Below are 6,095 nucleotides of genomic sequence, written 5' to 3'. Positions count from 1 at the left end.
GTAGGTTCCCTCTATGCCCACCTTCTGGAGAGTTTTTATGATAAATGGGTGTTGAATTTTGTCAAAAGCTTTTCCTGCATCTATTGAGATGATCATGTGGTTTTTATCCTTCAATTTGTTGATATGGTGTATCACATTGATTGATTTGTGTATATTGAAGAATCCTTGCATTCCAGGGATAAACCCCACTTGATCATGGGGTATGATCCTTTTAATGTGTTGTTGGATTCTGTTGGCTAGTATTTTGTTGAGAATTTTTGCATCTAAATTCATCAGTGATATTCGTCTATAATTTTCTTTTTTTGTAGTATCTTTTTCTGGTTTTGGTATCAGGGTGATAGTGGTCTCATAAAATGAGTTTGGGAGTGTCCCTTCCTCTGCAATTTTTTGGAAGAGCTTGAGAAGGATGGGTGTTAGCTCTTCTCTTAATGTTTGATAGAGTTCGCCTGCAAAGCCATCTGGCCCTGGGCTTTTGTTTGTTGGGAGATTTTTTTATCATAGTTTCAATTTCATTACGTGTGATTGGTCTGTTCATATTTTCTATGTCTTCCTGATTCAGTCTTGGAAGGTATACCTTTCTAAGATTTTATCCATTTCATCCAGGTTGTCCATTTTATTGGCATATATTTGCTTGTAGTCATCTCTTATGGTGCTTTTTATTTCTGCAGTGTCTGTTGTAACTTCTCCTGTTTCATTTCTAATTTTATTGATTTGAGTCCTTTCCCTCTTTTTTCTTTTTTCTTTTGGTAATTTTTTTAATATATATTAAAAGAATTCTAATTTGTATGTTGTAGTCTGTTCTGGAGAGTCAGAGAGGGCCTGATCCAAGATGGCTTTCCCTAGGCAAAAATGGGAGAAAGCTGCTGCTGCCAGGGAGCCTCCTGAGCGCCCACTGCTCTTTGAGAGCAGGGCTGCCAAGAGCAAAGGATGCCAAATGCTACCTAAATACCTCAAGGGCTTGAAGCCCTTTCTGGGCCTTTAAACAGTCTAGAGAGCTGACATGATCATTTCACACTTCCTACCCTGCTCACAGTCTGGTTTGAAGTTTGATTCCGTACTAAGGGACACGAGGAAGGGGGGAGGTACAGAGAACAAATTGAAAATGTTAGAGGCAATCTTTGCAATGGAGCTAAAGAAAGCCCCTGGGATTCTCAGGTTGATGGAGAGATGTGGGCTAGAATTTCTTTACCACTTTTAAGTAACTACTAGGTGCCAGACACTGACACATTTTTGTTTCCAACTGTGGACACTTAGGTCCAAGCCCTGGCTGGTCCAGTGGGTGGCCAGGTTCTTGACCTGCACCCTACTGCCCTTGGGCCAGCAGGTTTGGCAGGGAGGAATACGCAGCCCAGTACCTTCTGCGGTTCAGGACCACCTTCCCCCATAGCAGTAGGGACCTAGTGGAGGTTACTGAGCCCCTGCCCGGGCCTGTGAGCAATGCAGCTGCAGGATGGGTAAAGAAGCCTTTAATGAGAATTCAAAGAGCAAGAGGAAGATGCTGTGGAGGACTGGTGTGCAGTCCCCACTGCCTCATGTTGTACATGGCTCTTTGGAGGTTCTCAAGTCGGTGCTTCTGCTACTGCTTGCGAGCCTTATCTCATTTGTGCTCCTCTTAGGTGTCATCATCAGTGGGCTGCTCATAGCGGCACAGAAGGCAGGAATTTGTCTTGCTCAGCCATGACAGAATGCAGTTGGAATGGAAGAGGTGATGGCAAGGCATCTCAATGGCAATCTCCTTCTCCTCCTCAAATTCCAAAAGATACACGGGGCATTGAGCTCAGCCTGAGAGCCCCTAATGACTGTCTTGGGGAGGTTCTCAACTGCAATCTTGGCAGCAGGTGGAGGCAAGTGGTGATCCCAATCTATTACCAACCCCAAGTCTTCAAAGTCCATCCTATTGAAAAGGGACCTTGTGAAATCCAGCAACATGTTGGTTCAGGCATCCTGCTCGGGGTTCAAGGGCTCATAGTCGTGTTCACGGAAATAGGACACCATGGCAGCGGGGCTGTGTCTCCCTCTTTTTCTTGATAAGTCTTACTAGAGGTTTATCAATTTTATTTATCTTCTCAAAGAACCAAGTTTTAGTTTTATTGATTTTTACGACTGTTTTCTTTGTTTCTATTTCATTTATTTCTGCTCTGATCTTTATGATTTCTCTCTGTCTGCTAACTTTGGGTTTTGTTTGCTCATCTTTCTCTAGTTTCTTTAAGTATAAGATTAGATTGTTTATTTGGGATTTTTCTTGTTTCTTGAGTTAGGATTGTATTGCTATAAACTTCCCTCTTAGAACTTCTTTTGCTGCATCCCATAGGTTTTGGATCGTTGTGTTTTGTTTATTTATTTAATTATTTTATTGGCTGTGTTGGGTCTTTTTTGCCCTGCGTAGGCTCTCTTTTAGTTGTGGTGAGTGGGGGCTACTCTTCATTGTGGTGTGCAGGCTCCTCATTGCTATGGCTTCTCTTGTTTCGGAGCACGGGCTCTAGGCGCATGGGCTTCAGTAGGCACACAGGCTTAGTTGCTCCATGGTATGTGGGATCTTCCTGGAACAGGGCTTGAATCCGTGTCCCCCGCATTGGTGGGCAGATTCTTAACCACTGCGCCACCTAGGAAGCCCCTGGATTGTAGTGTTTTCATTGTCATTTGTCTTTAGGTATTTTTTGATTTCTCCTTAGATTTCTTCAGTGATCTGTTGGTTATGGTGTAGCATATTGTTTAGCCTCCATTTTTTTTTAACAGTTTTTTTCATGTAATTGATTTCTAATCTCATAGCATTGTGGTTGGAAAAGATGTTTGATATGATTTCAATTTTCTTAACTTTACCAAGGCTTGATTTATGACCCAAAATGTGATATACCCTGGAGAATGTTCCATGGGTACTTGAGAACATGAAATCTGCTGTTCTTGGATGTAATATCCTATAAATATCTATTAAATCAAGCTGATTTATTGTGTCATTTAAAGCTTGTTTCCTTATTAATTTTCTATGTGGATGATCTGTCCATTGGTGTAAGTGGGGTGTTCAAGTCCCCCGCTATTATTGTGTTACTATCGATTTCCTCTTTCATAGTTTTTAGCATTTGCCTTATGTATTGAGGTGCTCCTATATTGGGTGCATATATATTTATAATTGTTATCTCCTCTTCTTGGATTGATCCCTTGATCTTTATGTAATGTCCTTTCTTGTCTCTTGTAACATTTTTTTATTTTAAAGTCTATTTTATATGATATGAGTATCACTACTCCAGCTTTCTTTTGATTTTAATTTGCATGGAATATCTTTTTCCATCCCCTCACTTTCTGTCTGTGTGTGTCCCTAGGTCTGAAGTGGGTCTCTTGTAGACAGCATGTATATGCGTCTTGTTTTTGTATCCATTCAGCCAGTCTGTGTCTTTTGGTTGGTGCATTTAGTCCATTTACATTCAAGGCAATTATCGATATGTATGTCCCTATTACCATTTTCTTAATTGTTTTGTTGTTGTTTTTGTAGGTCCTTTTCTTCTCTTATGTTGCCTGCTTAGAGAAGTTCCTTTAACATTTGTTGTAGGGCTGGTTTGGTGGTGCTGAATTCTCTTAGCTGTTGCTTGTCTGGAAAGCTTTTGATTTCTCTGTCGAATCTGAATGAGATCCTTGCTGAGTAGAGTATTCTTGGTTGTAGGTTCTTCCCTTTCATCACTTGAAATATATCATGCCACTCCCTTCTGGCTTGCAGAGTTTCTGCTGAGAAATCAGCTGTTACCCTTATGGGAGTTCCCTTGTTTATTATTTGTCATTTTTCCCTTGTTTCATTTAACAACTTTTCTCTGTCTTTAATTTTTGTAAACCTGACTACTATATGTCTTGGCATGTTTCTCCTTGGATTTATCCTGCCTGGGACTCTCTGCACTTCCGGGACTTGGGTAGCTATTTCCTTTCCCATATTAGGAAAGTTTTCAACTATAATCTCTCCCAATATTTTCTTGGGTCCTTTCTCTCTCTCTTCTCCTTCTGGGACCCCCATAATGTGAATGTTGGTGTGCTTAATGTCCCAGAGGTATCTTAGGCTGTCTTCAGTTCTTTTCATTCTTTTTTCCTTATTCTTTTCCACATCAGTGATTATCACCATTCTGTCTTCCAGGTCACTTATTCGCCCTTCTATCTCAGTTAATCTGCTATTGTTTCTTTCTAGTGTATTTTTCATTTCAGTTATTGTGTTGCATATCTCTGTTTGCTCTTTAATTCTTCTAGGTCTTTGGTAAACTTTTCTTGCAACTTTTCGATCTTTGCATCCAGTCTTTTTTCAAAGTCCTGGATGATCTTCACCATCATTATTCTGAATTCTTTTTCTGGAAGGGTGCCTATCTCCTCTTCATTTTGTTGTTTTCCTGGGGTTTTATCTTGTACCTTCATCTAGTGCAAAGTCCTCTGCTCTTTCATTTTCTCTATCTTTCTGTGGCTGTGGTTTTCACTTCCACAGAATGAAATACTGGTGATACTGCTTGATACTGCTGTCTGTCCTCTTGTGGAGGAAGCTATCTAGGAGGCTTGTGGGTGCTTCCTGATGGGAAGGGCTGATGGTGGGTTGGGCTGGGTGGGTGGAGCTCAGTAAAACTTTAATCTGCTTGTCTGCCAATGGGTGGGGCTGTGTTCCCTCCTTGTTGGTTTTTTGGCCTGAGGCTACCCAGCACTGGAGCTTACAGGCTCTTTGGTGGGGCTAATTGCAGACTCTGGGAGGGCTCATGCCAATAAGCACTTCCCAGAACCCCTGCCACCAGTGTCCCTGTCCCCTTGGTGAGCCACAGCTGCTCCCCACCTCTGCAGGCAACCCTCCAACACCAGCAGGTAGGTCTGGTTCAGTCTTCTGTGGGGTCACTGCTCCTTCTGCCTGGGTCCTGGTGAGCACACTATTTTTGGTGTGCCCTCCTAGAGTGAAGTCTCTGTTTCCCCCAGTCCTGTGGACGTCCTGCAATCAAATTCCACTGACTTTCAAAATCTTATTCTCTGGGGATTCCTCCTCCCATTGCCAGACCCCCAGGTTGGGAAGCCTGAGGTGGGGCTCAGAACCCTCACTTTCATGGGTGGACTTCTGTTGTATAACTGTTCTCCAGTTTGTGAGTCACCCACCCAGCATTTACGGGATTTGATTTTAACACGATTGCACCCCTCCTACCATCTCATTGCAGCTTCTCCTTTGTCTCTGGATGTGGGGTGTCTTTTTTGGTGAGTTCTAGTGTCTTTCTGTTGATGATTGTTCTGCAGTTAGTTGTAAATCCAGTGCTCTTGCAAGAGGGAGTGAGTGCACATCCTCCTACTCCGCCATCTTGAACCTTCTCCCTCATTGTAGTTTTGAGTTGCATTTCTCCAGTAATTAGTGATGTTGAGCATCTTTTCATGTGCCTGTTGACCATCTGTATGTCTGCTTTGGAGATGTGTCTATTTAGGTTTTCTGCTCATGTTTTTATTGGATTTTTTGTTTTTTGGATATTGAGCTGCATGAGCTGTTTGTATGTTTTGGAAATTAATCCCTTGGTTGCATTGTTTGCAAGTACACATATTAATTTTTAAGTGGACATGTTTTCATTGGATATACACTTGGGTATATACTTAGGAGTGGAGTTGCTGGATCATGTAGTATCTTTACATTTAACCTTTGGAGGAATTGCTGGACTGTTTTCTAAAACAGCTGCACCATTTTACAATTCCCACCAGCAGCATATGAGGGTTATAATTTCTTCCATATCTTCACCAATACTTACTATAATTTGACTTTTTGAGTCTACCTATCCTAGTGGGTGTGAAGTGCAATCTTATTCTGGTTTCGATCTGCATTTCTTTGATTGTTAATGATATTGAGCATATTTTCATGTTCTTATTGGCTATTTCTTTATCTTCTTTGGAGAAATTCCTATTGAAAAGCTTTGCCTATTTTTAACAGGGTTAGAGTCCTTTTTTTGTTGTTGTTAAGTTGAAAGAATTTTTATGTATATTCCAGATACAAGTCCCTTATCAGATACATGATTTGCAAATATTTTCTCCTATTCTGTAAATTTTCTAAATATGTTAAGATTCTATATATGCATGCATATACAATTATCTATATACCAGATCATGCCATCTGA

At 41.1% G+C, this 6,095-nt stretch overlaps 1 pseudogene; it reads right to left on the bottom strand.

Annotated features, from left to right (window-relative positions):
• Nucleotides 1-1,477: 1,477 nt before the first annotated feature.
• Nucleotides 1,478-1,995, bottom strand: LOC130854229 (E3 ubiquitin-protein ligase RNF181-like; annotated as a pseudogene).
• Nucleotides 1,996-6,095: the final 4,100 nt, after the last annotated feature.

Source organism: Hippopotamus amphibius, chromosome 5 (assembly GCF_030028045.1).
Source record: "Hippopotamus amphibius kiboko isolate mHipAmp2 chromosome 5, mHipAmp2.hap2, whole genome shotgun sequence".
NCBI classification, from domain to species: Eukaryota; Metazoa; Chordata; class Mammalia; order Artiodactyla; family Hippopotamidae; genus Hippopotamus; species Hippopotamus amphibius.
This window is presented reverse-complemented; position numbering and strand designations above follow the sequence as displayed.